General features: G+C 51.9%; 2 long non-coding RNA genes across 2 annotated transcripts in view; one reads left to right on the top strand and one right to left on the bottom strand.

Annotated features, from left to right (window-relative positions):
* LOC115856421 (uncharacterized) overlaps positions 1-18,813 on the top strand; it is a 445,827-nt gene that overhangs the window by 307,991 nt on the left and 119,023 nt on the right. The gene's annotated exons all lie outside the window — the stretch shown is intronic.
* On the bottom strand, positions 15,494-18,729 carry LOC115856423 (uncharacterized). Its single transcript, XR_009559426.2, has 4 exons — positions 18,601-18,729; positions 17,691-17,854; positions 16,941-17,063; positions 15,494-15,957 (listed from the first exon to the last, which is right to left on the bottom strand). It is a non-coding gene; the product is annotated as an uncharacterized lncRNA (long non-coding RNA).

Raw genomic sequence — 18,813 nt, 5'->3', positions numbered from 1 at the left:
GAAGAACTGGGGCATGTTCTAGTCCTATCTGTGGGTTAGAGTCTTAAGAAGGGACATTGGGACTTTTAGGCTTGATTTCTGTGGAAAGTGCCCAGCCTTTGGGATTAGTGCAACAAATCACAGGTCACCCCACTCACTGTATGACTTTGTACGGGTAAATGCCCACATAAAGGCCCCCGCCCACCCTGGAGACTCCCACCCACCCACTGAGATTCAGCACAGATGTCCTGCCCCTCCCCTCTCCCTTACCTAGATGAGCTAGAACCCCCTCTTCTTCCCATAGCACTTTGTACATTCATTGTTGCAGTGCTTACCTCACTGACTATGGCCAGCTCTTCAGTGCATTTATCCACTCACTCATGTGTTTATCTATCTATCCATGCATCCCCCATGCAGTCAGCAAGCATTTTCTAAGTACCAGTTACTACTGAAGAGAAAGAAACAGACAAGGGCATGGTCTTGACTCCCGTGGACCTCAGCCCATAAAAAGCAATACCCGTGAAGTGGGGCAAGTGGGATTAAGCAAGAATGGGCTGGCTAGGGAGGCACTGACCTCAGCCTCTGTGAACACTGGGAAGACCGAGGCAGGTGGGCTCAGGGTTCCGAGAGCCTAGGCATCGGGCAAAGGGGGGAGATGGGCCTCTGGGGAAAGAGGGGGAGGAGGGGACATTGGGGAGGCTGTAGCAGTGGAACAAGGCAACTGCTTCAGAAACGGCCATCCTGAAGTGACAGGGTGAATTAAATGAAGAGTGACAACAAAAATATTATGGGTTACAGGTATGCCCCACTCTTCAAAAGTTTGCTTTACATCACTTCACTTTGCGAAAGACCTACATTAGTACCTACTTTCACAAAAGAAATTCAGAGGGGATTTTAGCTTTTATGAGAAAAGGCGAAAAGCACCAATAGCGTTCAGCAATTGTATTGCAGGGAGCTGAGCCATTACAGAGGCAGCAGGCACCCTGGGCAGCAAGAGTGGCACTGCCCTACTCCTTCCCCAAAACTACACTCAGCATCTCAGCATCGAGCTGCCATAGCTTTGAACCGTGTCTGTGAGCATCTGTGCTTCATCTCCGTCTATTCTGTGCATCCGTTAGCAAGAGGTGTCCTAAGGTAACTGCTTCTTTATGCCATTTCGGCTTATGAAAGGTTTCACAGGATATAGGAGCACTCTACTTTTGGATAGTGGGAGACACCTGGATAGAGAATTGTGCTACGTGTCATGCACATGTTATTTCACCAAATTCTCTAGTCCTGTGTGAGGGTGAGGGAACAGGTGAGCACCTTCTAGGATCATGTCAGGGCCCCACAGCTAGTGAAAGGCAATATCCAATCTCAGCCCAGGAACGTCTGACTCCACAGCCCTTGCTCTCACTTCTAGGCTACACCACCAGCCAAGTGGTCCAGCACGGAGGGAGGAGGGGCAGGGGGCTCTGCGTCGCATGGTGCCCAAGGCAATGGGGAGCCACTGACTCTCCACTGTTGAGCAGAGGAGAGTCGCATCTGCACTGGGGGCTCTTGGGAAGCATAAGGTTAGGTTTCATTCATCTCTAGGCTCTTAACACCCAGCACACTGCCCAGCAAGGAGAATGTTTGCTGAGTGACTAAAAAAATACCTCAGAGAATTAGTAAGTGAATAAAGCAATGTGGTGTTGTCAGACTTTGGAGTCAAAGTGTATCTGTTAGGATTAGATTTAGCAGTATGTGACAGAAAACCCATCACAGTGCTTTAAGCAGAATGGTAGCTTATTAGATTTTCTATAAAGAAGTCCATAGGCAGGCAGTCTGGGGTTGGTATAGTGTTTCCTACGCGTGAAGGACTAAATCTTCAATATTGCTGACCCATGATAGGAGCCTAGCACCTGGCTCCTATTGTGTAGGTTACCTTGAGACCCACAAAAGGTGCTGGAGCTGCAGGCATCACATCCCCATTCTAGAAAAGGAAGGAGTAGGATGTGCCCTATGCCTTTTAAGAGACTTCCCAAAGTTACCATACGACTTCTGCTTACGCCTCACTGGTCAGAACCTAGTTAGTACATGGTCCCCTTCAGCCCCAGGGAAAGCTGGAAATAGTAGTACTTTAGCCGGAGCCATTGCTGCCCTGAATACATGTTGTTGTCAAGGAGAAGAGGGAGAATGGATGTCGTGGAAAGCAACCAGCAGCCTCTGTCACCGGAAGTAAGTGGCTTCGTGCAAACCTGCATGCAGATGGCATCTCTGGCTGGGAAAGGAAATGCCCCTTCACCTCCTGGGGAAGCAGTTATCGTAAGGAACTCCAGCAAGAGCAGGACTGGCCTCTATGTGAGGAGATTACATCCACCTGATAAATGGAAGCCACTGAACGCCACTGAATGCCGGGAGGACAGAAGATAGGAACTGTTGGCTGGTTCCCGGCGCTGTCCCCAGCAGCGAGGCCTTCCTTATCACCGCTGCATCAGGGCCTGCTCGACAAGGCCCATTAAAGGGCCGGGGTTAGGATTCCAGCAGTTCCCCGGAGCTGGGTGTTTAGAACCACCTGTTTTCTGACAGAGAAGATAGCAATGCCTGGGCCAGAGGATTCCTCCCTGGGCTGACCTGGGCACACTGGGCTCAGAAGCTTACGCTGAACATGGGTTCCAAAGCCCCCTGCCACCTGCAGACCTCCCCAGCCATGGCCCACGTGGGCTGGCCAAATTCAAAGGCACCTTCCACAGGGAGAGGTCACGGGGAGGTAAAGGCTCGCGCACTCCTTGAGCCCAGAGCTGATGGGGCCGTGGAGCAGTGCCAGGAAGCCCCGGGAGACAGCAGGCCGAGCCAGAAGCAGGAGGTGCATGCAGCGAACATGCACTCTCGGGAGGGATGCTCTCAGTGGGATGGAGCGGTGGGACCAGGGTCTGGACCTGGCTCCCTGGCGGTGCCGATTCTGAGTTTCTCTTGGGTAAAGCCAAGACTGCCATCCATGAGGTTGGGGGTGGTGTCACTGTTGGATTCTTCACCCTGGGCCCTCGGGTCCCCTGCAATTTCAACCAGAAGACATCTCCGGTCAGTCCCATGGTAAAAGCCCTGTACACTTAAACAGAGTTTTAAATAGTCCTTCATTTGTTTCCGTCGGGGAGGCAAAGTGGGCCTTGTTATCGTGCCCACTTTTCAGATAAGCAAATTGGGGTGCAAAGAGGGTTCAGACATCTGTCCAAGCTCTCTGTCAGGGTATAAAGGGGTAAAGCTGGAACTGGGACCTGCCTGTCTAACATACAAGGAGGAGGCTGTCACTAAGACAAGGGGACTTCAGGGGGAGAGTTCCTCTCCTAACGGCGCCTACACCCACGCGCCTCTGTCCCTTGAAGTCCAGATTCAGTTGAGATGCTGAATGAGATGCGGCCAGCACATGCCAGGACTGTCCTAAGGGTAGGCCACGGCTTCCTGTTCTCAGGCAACTACACCAGCCCGCCGGCTGAGGGCCAGTGTGGTGACCCACAGAGATGGGCATCGGTGGAATCCCGAGGCTGGACCACCTTTGTGCTCAGCTGGTGTGAACCAGTGCCAGCCTCTGTTCCTGGTCTGTCTGCTGGTGCCCAGGGGAATGACTGCATGTCATCCATCTCTGTCCCGCCCAAGCAGACGAGGAGGAGAGGCAGTTGACAATAAAGTCCAGTTCCAGGCCCCACATGCCTGCCACAGGATTGAGGAAGACAGGATCCCCCCAGGACCCTGCAGTCCCCTAACTAGCAACAGCACAGACGTAGCCGCCGAGGCTCCATCTCGGTTCCCTGGCGCTCTTGAGAGCTTTCTTTTCAAAGGCAAACGTTTCTGTAACGTGTGCCAAAGGCCTCCGTTTCTCCGGCTGGTGTGAAAGTAGTTATGAAAATCCCCCCCACTCAGGGTGAAGAGACTGTGGGAAATGGTAGGAGAAATCGCTGGGGTATTGGCTGGCCAGCGTTTACTACCCCAAGATGTTTGGTTTCGTGCATCTGAGAGATAAGCATGGCAGCCTTTGGGGTCCAGCAAAGGAAGGACATCCGAGGCGGGAGAGCTGCCTGTCTCCCCTGCAGGGCCATCCTGCTCCCCATGGCCGCCTCTAGTGCCCACCCAGCCTGTTCATCCAGCCTTGGAGGGTTCTGGAGTGGGGGCCTCATTTGGGGGGCTGTCATGGGGGTGGAGTGGGAGAGTGGCTGGCCTGAGAGCTGGAGTTGGACTTGGGGAAGAAGAAGGAAGCTGCCCTGGAGCGGAGGCAGGAAGTGAACCCCGGGTGGCCTGCAGCAGAGCCCAGCTCCACCCTCCCCAAGCACTAGCCATTGCCACCATCGCGGTTCATTCACTGTTTGAACGACGTGCTTTATATTTTATAAAAGCAATTGCATATCTTTGCTCTTATTTGACTTACTCTAAGGTATAGTGATAACCCATTTTATAGACGAGAAAAAGGAGGTTCGGAGGAGACTCCATAGTTCACGAGGGACAAACAGAATCCAGGTTCCCCCATTGCCCTGTGTTCTGAACATGCAGGTTACAATATCTGGTCCCAGGAAACCACAGACCACATCTGTCAAGGGGTTGTAAAGAAAAGAGAGAAAGTTTACCAAAGGAGCTGGACACTGTGTGTGTGTGTGTGTGTGTGTGTGTGTGTGTGTGTGTGTGTGCTTGTAGACAGAGAACCAGTGATTAGATCCAGCCAGAGATTTTGTTAACAATTTTATTTTGTGCTTCTGAGTGTTTTCCACCTTTCTTACAATGTTACTTTTGTAATTAGATATAAAAAAGAAACAGTAAATGATATTAAAACCATTTTAAATAATGAGAGAGGGAAACTGGGTCATGGGGAAAGCAGCATGGAGCTGGAGTCAGGAAGCTTGGCCTCTGGTTCTGAATCTTTCCCTTCGCGGCTGTGTGACCTTGGCTGTGCAGTGTCACTCTCTGAGCTTCAATCCCTTTGTCGAGAGCTTGAACATTGGGCTAGAAGTTCCTGCAGAACCTTTCCCCAGTGGTCTCTCTGGGTCATGAATCGTCACTTCTAAGGAGAAAGCAGGTCAGGGATTCCCAGTCTGAAGCCCTATACTCCAGACTTCCACCCCTTTGCTCTGGGGGATCTGGACTCAGGGCATGGCCACGTCCACTCCCTGCCACGGGGGAAAGAGTGAGAAGAGGCAATTCCCTGTGAATCTGACAAGTTGTTTCCAGCTGCTGCTAACATGTCATTAGCAGCATTTTCCTAAACCTCACATCCACTTTACAAAGTCACACCAGGCACAGTGGCCTTCTTTCTTGTCCTCCTTGGCCCTCCGAGCCTGAAGAGGAAAGAATGCACGCTCGAATTTCTGATCAGAGCACTGCCTGCCTCTCCTAGCCGGCTCCTCGCAGGTTACTGTTTAGAAGCTTCATCGAGACGTCTGGACACACTGATCCCTGCTTTTGCTCTGGGGCTGTGTCTCTACTACTTCCAGATGTTTACACAGCTGGCGGCATTACTTAACTGCCTTGACATCATACACCTTGATATTTCCTCTGCACAAAAACAGTTCAGATGGGAAAGAAACTGGCTATTGAGAATCCATGCTCCGCAGAACTAACCATTTGATAACCACTTGTAGAGCACCTACAATGGGCCAAGTATCAGGGTAAGTCTAGATGGAAACACAATCGTGCTAACGAGTGTACCCAGTGATTCCTGTGCGTCAGGCTCTGTGCTGAGCCCTTTGTGGCTAGTGTCTCTTTTTTAGCCTCATAACAGCTCCAGGAGATCTGTATGTTTTGCTTGGTTTTATAGATAAAGGGACAGACACTTAGAGATGTTAATTCACCAAGGTCACAAAATCTGGTGCATCCGAGGATATCAACCCACATGTGATTGATTCCAGAAGTCACACCACTAAACATCACTATGTACCTACCGCTCCCTGAATATTTCCTACCCACACGTACCCACTAGTCGAAAAAGAGACACAGCCAAGTAAAGAATAAACATTTGCACCACCAGAAGTTGACAAGTGCCACAATCAACACGTGCATCAAGTGCTAGGAGGGCTCTGGCTGTTGGGGAAAGGCTGCCTGGAAAAAGGGCCATTTGGGCTGGACTTTGAAGGCTGAGTAAGAGTCTACCTGACAGAGGCAGCTCGGGGGAGGACACTGCCACTAGCTGATGACGTTGCCAGGCCCCGACACGGTTCAGTGCTTCCTGCACACTGCCGCTTTCACAGCCTTCTCATTTTAGGAACCGCCCAGAGGGTTCTGGGTCTAGATGTCACTTTGCGGCCAACAGTGGCTTCTTAGCACAGTCTCTCCCTGCCCGTCAGCTCTGTAAAGCCAGGGTCAGGGCCCATCTGGGGTTTTGCCCTGGCACCTGGCACCAAGCAGAGCACAGTCTGTACTTGCTGGATAAATAAACGTTTCATTTTGCAGGACCCATTTCCCAAGCAGCAGCAGCGTTAACAACTAAATTTGTTGAGGGGGGTGTGCCAGGCATCCTGCTAAGTCCTTTTCATGCATCATCTTATTTAATCCACCCAAAGCCACGCTCTCAGTGAAGAACGATTATTTTCCCTACTTGACACGTGAGGTTAAATAACTCATCCAAGGTCACACAGTGAGCAAGTGGTGGAGCCGGGATCATGCCCAGCCTGCGAGGCTTCAAAGCCCGTGGCTTTAACCCCTCTGCCACCGGTTTCTCTTTGTCGTGCCCTCGCCGCCCTCTTTGTTCCCCAGGGAGAAGGGCTGTTGCAAGCAGGCCTGATGTGCCACAAACCTCCCAGCACATCCTGCCCCTTTGTCCTCTGACATCTGTTTATCATTTCCCTGCTCCGGAGCCGGCTGGGCCCTGCCTCCTGCCTTGCCATGATTCAGATGTCAAGGAGGATGGAAGCCAGAGCCTGGTGTCTGAGCATCTGAACTGGCAGAGAGTAGGACAGCCGGTACGCACTTGCGTTTGTTTTGTCAGCCTGCAGCACGGTGTTTGTCAGAGACGGGGACTCGTGGATGCCACCCAAGCCTCCCCAGGCTTCTTGCCGTGGCCCGCCAGGCAGCCTCTTGCAGTCGCCCCCAGCTCTGGGGAAGGTGACACAGGGGGCACCCTGCTTCTTGCCCGCCCCCCTCTCCTCCACTAGCTGATACCACTGCCTCCCCCACCCCCAATTCTGCTGCGAGACTCTACCGGGATGGAATTCCTCCTTCCCTTTGGAGTAAGAGCAGGAGCAGCTCTGGAAATTTCTGAAGGCAGCATTTCTTCAAAGCATGTTCTCTACATTGGCCCTGAGAGATGTCCTGCAAAAAAAACAAAGGAAAAGAAGAAGAAGTTTGGAGAGATGCTTCATGCTCTGCTCTGCTCTCGTGGTTCCCAGTGCACACTGGAGTGATCCAGGCACTGAGAAGGCCTGCAGCATTTCCCAGATGACGCTTTATCCTCGGAGCACTTGCTCTGAATGGGAGAACACACTCCAAGGCTGGAGGGGAAACCAGGCTCAGGCGGGAGACGCAGCGCACACGCCCACCAGCAGGAGACACTCTTCTCTGTGGACCTGTGCAGCCTAGAGTCCCTCCCTCCTGCTGTGTGCGCTGGGCATCTCCTACCCTGCCAGGAAGTCCCTGATTCACTCAGCATCCCCAGAATGGAGTTTTCCTGGAAGTCCTCAGGGCGAGAGCAAAACCAGTGTGGGGAGGCAGGGACAGACTCTGCATAAGCGCATTGCACTTATGCAGAGCTTCTCCGGACCGCAGAAGCTCCTGTCACTGAAGATGCGTGTGCGAGGCCAGGCAGGCCGACTATGGGGGCGGGGGCGGGGGGGGGGGGTCAAGCTTCAGAGGGAGGCTGGCCTCTTCCTACCTTTCAATTCTAGGACACTGGGAATGCGCTCAGGGAAACTCGAGTGGCCCTGGATAGACCCTCCAGGTGCAAACCCCTGTGACGGCCCCCAACACACTTTACACTAAGATGTGCTTACCTGTCTGGTTCCCCAGACGGAGAGCCCACGGACGGGAGCCCACACAAGGTGTTCCATCTGTACACCTGTCCCCGGTGCCCGCGTATGTCTGGTCCATGACAGGACTAGATGCAGATTTACTGAATATGCGTTACATTTAGGTCAGTGACTGTTGCATGTTGGGTCCCCTGGGAAGCAGGCTCTGAGCAGGAGATTAGTGTGGGATGTTCCTGGGATCCACACCTGTGGAAGAAGGGCAGAAAGCAGGCATGGGCCGAGGGAGAATCAGGCTGCAATGAAGTCAGGGCAAGCCCTCAGCTGCCCCATGGGAGAGCGCTGAAGCTGGCGGCTTTCCACAGCGGTCCTGCGTTTAGGCGTAAGGGCTGGGCCTCTCCACCTCCACGTGGCAGTCAGTGGACGTGGGCTGCTGGGGTTGGAGGGTGTGACCTTGACAGTGCAACTCTCTTCAGTCAGCTAACTCCTAAAGAGGGCTGACCGTGGAACACTCTCAGCTGAAAACCTTCCCAGCAGCAGGAGGAGAAAGTCCTCCTTTCCTGCGGGGGAGACCTGGACACCCAGGACAGATCACGAGAGTCCCATACTGCTGACCCCGCCCCCGGCTTTGCCATCCACTGATCTGGGTCTTCCTTCTCCTCCTGGCCCCTCTGCCCAGGCCAGCTCTCCCCTTCCCTCCTTCAACTTTACTTAGTGCAGGACAGGGGCTCCTCCGAGGGACAGCCCCCTTGCATGGGGGGCTGGAGCAGGACATGGTCATGCTCCGTGTTCAACCTGGTACTCTAGGACCCTGGAGCAGAGAAGGGCTCCTTGGGCTGTCCCTGCTGGGTCACCCATCTGGGCACCCCTCAGCCGTGTGGCATGTGAGACACTGCCGCCAGGTCGTGATCTCTGGGCTGTGGACCTGTTCTGGACAGAGCCCAGCAGCCCTGCCGTGAACCAGGAGGGCCAGCACCCAAGCCCACCGTAGCAGCCATCGCTAAAGAGCATCCCTGAGTGGGGGAGACATGGGGCTTTGTAGACCGCAGCTCACGTTTCAGGACATGAATAACTGTGTGCATTTCTGTAGGAACTCATGTCTCCCAGCATCAGTTTCTTCTGTAAATGAGATCGACGAGAGGCACAGAGGAGACACTGGATAACTGTTTGTAGGGCAGATGGGGGAGAGCGTGGTGTGGACCACGCTGCTGGGCGACCCCGGCCGGCGAGTGTCCGACCAGGGCCGGGATCAGAGCGAGCTGACAGCATCGCGGTTAAGAACAAGGGCACAGCCCAGCAGGTCCTCCATCCATCCACTAGCTGGGTGACTTCCACAGTTTGCCGCACCTTCTGCTCTTCATTTCCTCTTCGTGAAGCAGGGATGATGGGGCTCAGCTCAAGGGGTGCTGCACCCCGAGGCTGGAATGAGAGTATAAAGAGCTCCATCCACACTCAGCACACGCGTGATTTTGTTCTCACTATTATGCTCAGTCCTGCTTAACTCCATGTCCACACAGCTCTTCGTCGCCCCACACAGCCCGCCCCCTCCCCTCCAGCATGAATATTCTCTGCATCATTTCATGAATAAACTCATGATCCAGACCTATCAGGGCAGCCTGCTGCTTTTGCCTGGAGTCTGAGCTGGTCCCTCCTGCATCGAGCCCTCAGAGAAGCTAGTGAGGTTCCCAGGAGGAAGAAATGGATTGCTCGGCCAGGGACTTTCCCCTGCTGTTCTCTGAGCTGGCTGGGGGTCCCATTAGTGAACGAGCCCAGCTTTCCCCCAGCAGGAGCGGGCACTGGCATGTAGGATGGCCTGGAGCTGCGGGAGTGCCCAGCTCTTAATGGAAGGGGACGGCAACCCCAAAACGCTGTCCATTAGCAGCCTCTGCTGTGACCCCAGCCACTCCCCGCAGAGTGCATCTCACCATCTCCCAGTGTCCCGTCTTTGCAGATGGCAGACGTTTTCCTGGCCCAGGATTCCTTGTTAGCACTGATGGAAATGCTCATGCCTCAGAAGGACTAGGCTGCAGGGCGTGAGGGGGCTTTCTCAGCAGGCTGGTGAGAAGAAAGGAAGGGGCCTTGAGTGGGCAGTGGCTGGTCTGCCAAAGGGGTAGCTGTTGTTTATACACAGTGGCTCCAGCCAAGGGTGGCCATGCAGTAGCAGGAATCTTCAGCTAGTGGTGATTTGGGGAGTTTGGGGGGGCCACAGCTCCATGGTTTTGGGGTTGGCAGCAGTTGGGAGGAGTCTGTTCGGTTCCACATTGGGCTCCCATCAGCGAGGGAGGTGGAATAAAGACAGCTCTTAGATGGGGTGTGTTTGGGAACTGGAGTATTAGGAATGCTGACACAGGGGCTGGCTGAGGGGCAGGGCTGCAGGCACAGTGCAGAAGTGGGGTAGAATATGGGTGGTGGGGGACTCTCTTTGCAACCACAGTCCAGGGAAGGGCCCGGTTGTAGTGCCTGGGCAGGCCCACAGGAGTGAGGGAGGGAGGAGGTCACACCCCAGCACAAGGCTTAGGAAAACAGCAATGAGATTTTTTAGAATCACTAATCGAATGTCATCATTCCACTGCTTAAACCTTCCAGTGATTGCCTGTGCCATGTGCCTTGGCCAGTTCTTCACCCCACCTTGCGTCACCTTCCTCTCCTCCCAATGGTCTAGCTACTGCCGATTCCTCACAATTCCTCTTGAACACTCTAAAAGTCTTTCCCTACCCCAGGCCCTTTGCACATGCTGCTCTATCTGGCAGGAAAGCTCTGACTGCCTTGGGCTTCGGTACCAGCCCCTACCCCGATCTTCTCAAAGTCTTTACTTAAGTATCAACTCCAGGGAAGGACCATCTCTGCCCACCTTATCTAAATTATCCCCACCATCCTAGTATCCTCTATTTTAACATCCTGTTTCCTTTAGGCTTCTTATCAGAATTCATAGTTATCTTGTTTATTTGGTAATTCACTTGTTTATTGTCTGTCTCTCCCTCAAGTTGAAAGACTCCAGGAGGGTAGGGACCACCTCTGTCTCTCTCACTTGCCATTATTGCCAGCCCCAGACATTCAGGAAGCTCTCAGTAAGTGTCAGCTGTTATTTCTACTATTTTATTACTGCCGTGGTGGTTGTTACTGTAGGCGCGCAATAAATATCGCCTGAACGTTGAATGAATATCAAGATTCACTCTAGGCCCCACTAGGCGGGGGGTTGTGACACCAGACGTGCTGCAGGCCCTGGGCGGCAGGAAAGACCTCCCTGCTCACTTCTGCCCCTGGTCCTTTTTGGGGGCCATCTCGGCGGGGCATGCCAACCCCCGGCCCAGGATCACTTGGGCTCCATCCTACCTCTTGCAGGCTTGCCCAGCTGCTGGAGTCATCCCGGTGTTTCCCCAGCACACATACTATCATCTCTTCACCGTGAACTGTATTTAAAATGTAAATAAAAAAAGGCTTTTAGGAGATTTAACTGTTTCCCTTGGTATTTAAATTATTCAATTATAACTAAAGCTATTAAAATACAGTTAATTAAAATTGTTAGATTGTTTTCCTTTGCACTGATCACAGCGTTGCCCGACTTCTCCCTCTAGCTGTTGAATTCCTATTAAAAATGATAATGCCTCGCTTTATTCATAAATGCAGCAACCTTCCCGCACATTCTTCAAGTGATCTCCTCAGTACCAACCGCGCTGTTTTCTTTTCTTCTAGCAGCGAAGCGGAAATTCTGCTGTAGTCTTTAGAGGTTTAATCAGCAGTAAAAGGACTCAAAATTTAAACATTAGCATTACCGAGTCACAACAAATAATACAAACCCCTGTAAAAAACTGTCTAGTTCTGATGCAACGTAATGTCATTAGAGACCAAAGGAGAACCCGGAGGTTTAACAAAAGGTGGGACCTAAATAAAGGTTTCATAACTCGCAACATAAAATTACCAGATCCACACGTTAAATATTTTATTTGAAAGGTTTCACGGCATTTCTAGTGGGAATAGATCTGTCGTGGAAGTACGGATGGGTTAGTACTGCCAGCACAAGAAAAAGAAAAAATGAAGGAAGGAGGAAAGAAGGCTTCTAGGACCAGCTCACATCTTGAGTTTGGCGTGTTTAAGATGATGCACCCCGAGAAACTAATTGGTTTTAGTGTTTAAACTCCTGGGCTATGTGTTCACACAAGGATAATGGCTGTTCCAGGTAATGGTGGGCAAGGTGGCAAAGGCACTTAACTTTTCAGAACGTGGCAGGTGCCACTTCCGGCATTTGGAGTGATTTGTGAGCCACAAGAGGTGGTGGCAGTGACAAGTCCTAGTTCCCACATGCACGAGGGGAAGGTGTAGTACAGAGATGCACTGGATTCCGCTGGGGACTAGCTGACCGGGAACCTTCCGTGCTAAGATGGGGGCTGTGCAACAGCATCCTCCCCTTCAGGAGCTCACAGCCCCCCGAAGCCCCCGTAAACTGCGTACGGATGCAAGTCCAGACAGTGCTGACCTTGATAAAGCCTTCCTGTGAGGGTGAGGAGGGCGACAAGGGAGGCTTGGTGTTGCGGCCGGCTGAGAAAGTCTCCATCGTCCAAGAGAGGGAGAGCACGTGGGAAGATTAAGGCAGGGAGGCGGGAAGGAGCTGGCAAGTCTGGGACACTGGGACGTTTGTAAGATCTGGAACACGGGCTTGGGTGGGTGTGGAAGGATGGGGTGGGAGAAACTAAATTTAGGAACTTGATCAAGAAGGGCCTCAAAGATCATCCGTAAAGAGTTTTGGCATTTTGTCAACTACTCGGAAAGCTGCCAACAACCGGAGCCCATCAAAGACTTATACTGGTCACAGAACTGAACACTGGGAGGAACTTCGATTGCTAAGCAAACAAATCAAGCCTGAGGGTTAGGACCTGATGCATCCTACGTACTGAAGACCTACGGAGAAGCTCCAGGATTGGCTGCTGAGCGAGTGGATACCCTGTCCGAAGGGTGGTCTCTGCCAGTCGGAGCCACGGGGCCCATACCTTGGTCTGCAAGTGCCCTGGGCCCTCACGTGGCCCTCCAGTCTTCATCCTGGGCCCATCCACTTGCACGTTCTCTGGTGGGGACTTGAGTGTTCACCTCTAAGCTGCAGGGTCAGTCCCTGAGCTTCCCAGGCTCACTGCATATGCCTCTTCACCCAGAAGCGCACAGTGCCCCAGAGAAGCAGGAAAGGGAACGGCAGGGTGATAACATCCACACTGCTGGTCATTAGGAAAATGCCAGTGAAAAGCACAATGAGACATCACTGCAAGTCCATTGGAAGGGCTCTAATGAAAAAGACTGGAAATGCCAAGTCAGTCCATGGAGAAACTGGAACCCTCTCACGCTTCTGGGGTAGAGCCACTTTGGAAAGCCACTTTGGGCAGTTCCTTAAACAGTTAACACATACCTACCATATGATCTAGGCATTCTGCTGAAATGAAAGCGACGTCCACACAAAGACCTGTACGCAAAGCATGGAAGCTTGATTCATGACTGCCAAAAACTGGAAACAACCCGAGTGTCCATCAACATGGGAATGTATAAACCAACTGTAGTATATTCATCAGATGAAATACTACTCAGCCCTAAAAAGGAATGAACTATCAATGCATGCTATAACATGGATGAATCTCAAAGCAAATATGAGTGAGAGAAGCCAGGCAAAAGAGTACATACTACTACTACTATTTATATAAAATTCTAGGAAATGCAAACCAACCTATAGTAAACTGTTCCCTGGGGCTGCTGGGGCTGAGAAGGGCTGGTAGGGAATTGTGACAAAGGAACAGGAGGGGGCTTTTCAGGGTGATGGGTATGTTCATTTTCTTGGTGGTGGTGATGGCGTCATGGGTGTATACATGTGTCAAGCTTATCAGCGCACTTTAAATGCAGGCAATTCATCGTGTGGAAAGTATACCTCAATAGAGCAGCCTTTAACAAAATTTCAAAAGCCAGGACTTTGGAGTTTTCTGTTTTACAGTGTTAATGTTGACATAGCTTTAAATGCATCGAGTGGCAAGAAGAGTCAAGCATCCCCTGCACATCCTTCCCCAGGTTCTCCAGTTGCCACGTTTGTCTCAGTCATTTTATTATTCTCTCTCTCTCTCTCCCTCCCCACCCCACCCCCATCTATTTAAGATGGGGACACTGGGGACACTGTTCCCTATTATTCTTAAACACTAAGTGTGTATTTCTTAGGAACAAAAACTTCTACATTTCCATAGTATAGTTATGAAAACCAGGAGATTTAACATCCATACAAAACTATTTTCTGATCTGGATTCCATATTCAAATGTCACCAGTTGTCCCCATAACATCCTTTATAGCTATTTTTCCTGCCCCCCAGGATCCTCTCCGTACTACGTTTGGCCACCGCGTGTCTAGCCCCCTCTGACTGAGCTCAAATCCTGACTCCATCACTTACGTATCCTGTGACCTTGGGCGTTCACACCTGTGGTCTCTGAGCTGTACAACTCAACCCCGACGCCTACTCCTGGGGCCTGAGGGAGAGAGAATGAGAGGACTTCTGGACTGTGTCTTCACCACAGGGCTGCACACAGGAAGCATTCAGGGAGTAGGATTATAGTAAAACAGCCCAACGCACTAGAGCCATCGTCGCAGACCCTCTGCAAACGCCCAGGGCATGCAGGCTGACCCCCAGCTGGGCCAGGGCCCTGGCAGCCCTCTCCTCCTGCCCAGCCTCTCTCTGTCCACCCCTTCCATCACCAGCTGCTGTCACACCGACCCAGAGCACTGAACTCTTCTGAGCAGTGCATCCTCCAGTGAAGGAGGCAAGCGGGTTGCAGTGTTGACTTTTCAAAAGCTTCTGTTGATGACACTTTCCTTCTTACATCTGAAAAAAGTGCCTCTTCCCTTTCCTCTCCCTATTGCATATTATTCAGTTCATCTTCAGTCAGGAAGCTCAGTCTCAGTGGTGAAGGTGCCACCAACCTATCTCCAGTCATCTGTCCTGCCCTCCTGGAGCCTCCCTACGCAGATGGGAACACATGGCCGGCCTCCCTGGCCGCAGCTGAAGGAGCAGGGCAGAGGGCCGCTGCCTGTGAGGTGGCCTGGGGTGAAAGCTTTGCCCTTTGGAGATCATGTGGTGAGCTAAACCACCAGATCACCTCTCTTGGATACTTTGAATGTAGTCAGAGAGTTGGCTGGTCGGTATATGTAAAACATGGAAAGACCAACAAGCAGACGGGCACAGCTCAGGCTGCAGAGAGCCTCCAGCGAAGCAAAGCCCCCGCGTGCGGGCCTGAGATGGAGGCACACAGAGGAGGGGGAATTGGTGGGCTGGTGGCAGCTGGAAGTCAGAGCAGAGAGACCGAGGGGCTGAGAGCTGCCAGGGTGAGAAGGAGAGTGGGGAACCCACACATGATGGTAAGGACCAAGGGCCCCCTGACCTGCTGGTCCCTTATGGCCTTGGTGGGCTTCCCCTGTATTCTTACACTGTACAGTTGTATTCACTTCCTAGGGCTGCCTAGGTAACAAATGACAACAGTCGGGTGGCTTGAAGTAAGAGAATTTTATTCTCTGACAGTTCTAGAGGCCAGAAGTGTCCGCAGGATTGGTTCCTTCTGGAAGCCCTGAGAGCAAATCCATTCTAGGTCCCTCTCCTAGCTTCTGTGATTGTCAGCAATCCGTGGCATCCTCTGGCTTATGGACCCTCACTCCAACCTCTGTCTTTGTCTTCACGGGAATCTTCACAAGGCCTTCTCTCATGTGTCTGTACGTCTTCTCCTTTCTGTCTCTGGTAAGGACACTTGCCACTGGATTGAGGGTCCACCCTCCTCCAGATAAGCTCATCTCAAGATTCTTCCAATACTTACGTCTGCCAAGATCCTTATTCCAAGTAATGTCCCAGCTTGTGGGACTACAGATTCTGGTCTTCACTATGGCTCCCTGGATCCTTGCTGTAAAACTTGAAACCTTTGCGAACCTCATGTTCTGGAAGAATGGTGAATCTCCTGGGAGGGAAGAGTCATGGGTTTTTCCATGAATCAAAGTGTCTCCGGTGATCTGTGAGCCTCATTCTTCCAGGCCTTGGCTTTCCAATGGCCCTGCTGGTCCAAGGCTCTTGGGCAGCTGGTGGAGAAAACATGAGGAAGGAAGTGAGGGTTTTGCAGAGGAAAGACAGGTGTAGCCCTAGAAACAGAGGTGGTTAGTGCGCTGTAGATGGTGCGGAGATGCCAGAGCAGGCAGAGGGGCGGGGGAGGGGTAATGACAGGAGAGGGACACCAACTGGGCTGCTTCCCAGACAAGTGGCATTCGACCCATCTGACCACTCTGAGCCTCAGTGTTCTCACCTGTAAACTCGATTTCACCAGTGCCAGTTGAGTCCCTACAAGGTGCCAGAACCACGCTGGGTGGAGGGCATAAGGCAGTGAGGGGGCATGAGCTCCCAACGTGGTGGAGGAGGCTGGTGCAGGAAGGACCCAGGGGACCCTCAGGTGGTGAGAAATGCAACAGCCTTCGGTATAAGCCCTCTGGTAACACTGGCAGCCAGGTGGGCAGGGGACCCCTGAAGTGGGTGATGCTGAGCTGGTGTTAAAGAAGCATAAGAGCCGGTCAGCAGGATGAGAGAGGCCAGAGGTCCAGCCTGAGCTCATGACCAAGCAGAGGCACGGCCCCTGGAAGAACTTGGTGTATTCAGAAATCACAGCATCACCCCCAAAGACTGGACGGTGGGGCTATGGTGGAAACTCCAAGGAAAGGGGCTTGTAGAGAGAGGGAGCAGTCCTTGAATGCACGGGAGTTGAGACTTTAGTCTATAGCTTGTGGGGCTGTTGGAGGCTATGACACCAACCGCAGGATGAAAAAATTTGCGGTACAAAAAGATCACTCAGACAGCAAGAGCGGACGAGAGGGCACGGGCTGGGAGCACGAGACCATGAGAGGCTATTGCAATATCCCCAAGAGATATACAAAGGGCAGTGGCGGAGCAACGGAGAAGAAGGAACGGACGCGAGAGGCATTTGAGGGGCCGCACGCGCGGGGCTTGGTGACCTCACATCAGCCTGCTTCTCGAGGCTGTCTACAGGTCACGGGGGATAATGGATGCAACGCACTCTGAAGACTGCAGAGCACATCGTCAGGGTGCTGCGGCGGGTTTCTGCTGGATGCTGGAGGCTTTCATGAAGTGAAGCCTCTCTCCTCCTCCCTGGCTCATCTCTGATGATGCTTTCTTTTGCCTGTAAGCAAGGGGGAGGGGGGCGGGTGAAAAACAGAGACATTAAGTGCCAAAGCTTATGTTAATATAGCATTAAGGTTGAAAATGTAATCTCCTAGGAGTCAGGAAATTCTGAACCTGGGGTTTCCATGGTAACCCAGCCACACTGCTCCTCTGTCCATTCGGGCCCTGTTTTCCTTGTTAAATATGATCCGTCGTATATTATATTTTATCGAGCTAAATGTGTTACCCACAGCATGCAGAGCCCCAGTCAGCAGCAGCGCGGAGCTGCAGGAAATGTGGTGTGTGTGTGTGTGTGAGAGAGAGAGAGAGAGAGAGTGTGTGGTGTGTGTGTGGCAGGGGTGGACCTTCCGAATTCACCTGATATAACACAGCCACATCTTAGGTCCTTGTATCTAATAAATGGAATGTAATTCTATTAAGAACAGCTCCTGTGAAAATAAATTGAGCAAAAGTGCTGCAGCCCTGTGCTCTGAGGGGGGTCTATCAGGGTGCCCACTCCTCCTGGAGGGACCCAGCCGGGGTCTCACAGCCTTTTCTCAGCACCCTCTCAGCCCCAGGAGCAGGGGCCACACTCCACCCCGGGATCCCTCCTGGATTGAGTTCTGAGGAGGTGGATTGGAATTACCTGGTCCAGTGGTTCTTCACCCGCGCCAGCCAACTGAAGCTCATCTGTCACTGTTCGTTAGCATCCCAGGGTGCACCAGGCTCCGCAAACAGATGCAGAAAGGAAATTCGATTCTCCTCCAAACCCTCTCTCCCACTAAGGCAGCACAATGGACAAAAGCCTTCCTTGGTGGCAGCAGAGATATTAGGAAGGAGGAGGGAAATGGCTTGTCAGGGAGGACAGCTCAGTGGTGGAATGTGTGACAGAGAAACATCTGTAGGTTAATGTGCTGGAAAGACCATGGAATGTTAGAATCAGGCTGCCCGGGACTCGGCTATCTCCCAGCCATGTGGTCTTCAGCAAGTCTCTTTATTTCCCTTTGTCTTAGTTTTTTCATCTGCAAAACTGGGATAAAATTACCATTAACCTCACACAGGCTTGTTGAAGGATTAAATGGGATAATTGATGCAAAAGCTCACTGTAAACGTCTAAATCCCTACACAAATGTTACTCTTACAGGGAGCTCTAGAAAACCATGCTGGATTCTAGACTTATGGGTTCCAGAATTAAAGGATAGATCTAGAAGAGAAGTTGGCAAATTTTTTTCCATAAGGGCTCAGATGGTAAATATTTTAGGCTTCGAGGGCCGTGCTGTGACTAGTCAACTCTGCCACTGTTGCTCAAAAGCAGCCAGTGATAATACATAAATGAATGACCGTGGCTGTGTGCCAATAAAACTTTATTAACAAAAACAGGAAGTAAGCTGGAATTGGCCTATAAGCTGTGGTTTGCCAGCCCCTGGCCTAATACTGCCTTTGTAGAAAGCTGTTTTCTTTTTTTGAATGCTGCTTTTCTGCTCAGAATTTAAATCTGCTTCCTCTCCATCCTCCACCCCTTGCCCTGCCCACCTCCCACCCACTCAAACACATACCTACTTCTTTATCTGGACAACTTGTAAATCTTCTAGAGTCAGTAGAGTCCGCTCCTCCAAAAGCAAATAGCAATAATCCCTTGGCCTTTGTCTGCTTCCCTCATAGCCTGTGAGATCCTTAGGGCAGCCAACTCTGTCACCCCAGGCCCTAGGTCCTGGTAGAAGTTCAGTGGATCTTTGCAGAATGGATATAAGGGAAAACACAGCATCCAA

The sequence above is a fragment of the Globicephala melas genome, chromosome 16, assembly GCF_963455315.2.
Source record: "Globicephala melas chromosome 16, mGloMel1.2, whole genome shotgun sequence".
NCBI classification, from domain to species: domain Eukaryota; kingdom Metazoa; phylum Chordata; class Mammalia; order Artiodactyla; family Delphinidae; genus Globicephala; species Globicephala melas.
Note: the sequence above shows the minus strand (reverse complement) of the source record. Positions and strands in the feature narration are given on the sequence as shown.